The sequence below is a fragment of the Aethalodelphis obliquidens genome, unplaced genomic scaffold (assembly GCF_003676395.1).
Source record: "Aethalodelphis obliquidens isolate GAN/ISIS:26980383/991018 unplaced genomic scaffold, ASM367639v1 scaffold8, whole genome shotgun sequence".
Taxonomy (NCBI): Eukaryota; Metazoa; Chordata; class Mammalia; order Artiodactyla; family Delphinidae; genus Aethalodelphis; species Aethalodelphis obliquidens.
The window spans coordinates 17,588,906-17,591,187 of NW_020837952.1; the positions used below are offsets into that span (position 1 = coordinate 17,588,906).

Genomic DNA, 2,282 nt, shown 5'->3' on the forward strand with positions numbered 1-2,282 from the left:
TTCCATGCTATATTCTTGGGAAGAAAGTCACTATGCACAGCCCACACTTAAGGAGTGGTTAGTTACACTCCACTTTCTTGAGGGCAGAGTATCTACATAAATTTTTTGGAATACTTTGGCATGGGAGATTTGTCTATTCTCCCTTTCCTTTGTTTTTTTCTTTTTTTTCTCTCCATACACCAGTCTGTAATTTTTGATTAGAATTAACTATCAAAGACACTGCACCTTTGAAGTCTTTGAGCATAACAGCGTTTAACAGTGGCTTTATTAGGTGAATGCTTGAAAGTATTCAACATGAAATTCAATTTACTTCACATGTTTGCAAACACATTATTAGCAATTCTTAAATATTTCAAATCAACTAATTTGAAGTGCAGAAGGCTTGTTCTCAAATAACTCTTCTGAGGTGACACGAAGACTGAAAGAAGCCTATGACTTGAGTCCAGGTCTCTAATCAACAATCACTATATCATCACTGGTGAACTCATATGAGGGAACTTCAAGGTTGAGAGGTGCAGACCCCTTCCTGATCCTGCCAGATGCATCATAGTGTGACCCACGGCAAGGGCAATAATAACCACCAAAATCTCCTGCATTTGCAATGGGTACACAACCAAGATGAGTGCAAACACCTATCAAGACAAACCATTCAGGTTTCTTTACTCGTTCTAAATCATGCTGTGAGTCCCTCAACTGAAGTCCTTCAACTGCAGCTTTCTGGTCAGTTTCCTTCTTGGTTCTGTGGCGCACAAACAGGAGTTGGCCTCTCCATTTGAAAGCCATGTTCTTGCCCTCTGGAATATCGGGTAACTTGATTCCGGTTTTGGACATGGCCAACACATCAGCAGAAGCACTCATGCTGGAAACGAACTGAGAAACGACATTCTTGGCAGCATACGCGACACCCACGGTAGTTGTTGCAGTTACCAAATAGGAGAAACCTTTTGTAGCCTCACTGCTCTCTTTTGAAGACTTTGTACTATCTAACACTTGAGCACGACGATAGTCAGAGAAGTCAGGCACTTTGACGTTCGTATGGGAATAACGAACAGAAGCAGGGACATTGAGGCCCACGGAGGCGACAAAAAGCTGGCCTGCGTGGCCTGACCACTCGGCGACTCCCAGCACAGGAAGGACTGCTTCACGTCCAGCACTGGCGACTCCGAGGTGGCGGGCACCGTGGCCTGCACTAGTGGCCGACAGGACGGGCGCAAAAGGGCCCCGAGCAGGTGGCGACCAACAACATGGTGACAGCAGCTCCCTCCCTTTCCTTTGTTTTTAAAATTGTTTTACCTCCATCTGAAATGATGAAATAACAAAACACTCCCAGAATTTCCATGGCTAAACACACGATTTACTTCTTGTTCATGCCACAATCATCTATCATAGTTCAGCAAGTGGTTCTGTTCCACACAGTCACTCAGGCACCTGGGCTGACAGAGGTTTTACCAACAGGTAGCTAAACCTTCTGGCACATACAACTTCACCAGCTGCCAAGGCAGATAGAAAAGTACTGGAGTGTTTTGCACTAGCACTTAAATGTTACAGTTTAGAAGTGACTCATTATTTCTACCCATAGCTCATTGGCCAGAATTAGTTACATAGCTCTTCCTAAATTCAAGGGAGTAGGGGAGTATAATCCTCCCCTCTGCCTGGAAGGAAGAGAACCAGACATGGGAAGTTCCTATCACAAGTCTCCTACCCCAATTGCCCACCAAACGAAATCCTATTCTCCCTCCAACTCTCATCCAGCTGAAATGCTGTGAAGCCTTCACTGTCTCTTCCCCACTGACTTCAGGTCCCCTCTGTGCTCCATCAGCCCTCTGTGCAGACCAACAATAAAGCAACTATATATTGGATTGTAATTGTTGGTTTGCATGTCCTGTAGAGGAAAACAGTCATGCCTTTTCACCTTGGTATCCTCAGCATTAACATGGTGCCTCTAACATAGAAAGTATTCAATCAATCAACTTTTATTATTTATTGAATTAGTTAATAGACAAATTCCTAAACTTACAACCAAATGTACACAGAACCTTCTTCCATAATACAATTATTCATGTATAATTTCTTGACAATTGAAGTAGAAATTTTTTTCCCTTACTATAGTGAAGCGTTGAATAATACCTTCAAAAATTTTTACATATATTGGCATGAGGAATCCTGTGTCTCAAACATATTGTCTTATTTCTAATTTATTCCAGAGGCCTGAGTTCACTCTTTATAAAAAAATGATTCTTTCTTTAAAATTCTAGGTTACCTTTTTGTAATTGTTTTCTCAT

General features: G+C 42.0%; 1 pseudogene; it reads right to left on the minus strand.

Moving 5' to 3' along the window:
- Positions 1–378: 378 nt before the first annotated feature.
- Positions 379–2,282, minus strand: LOC113621268 (cytochrome b-c1 complex subunit Rieske, mitochondrial pseudogene; annotated as a pseudogene).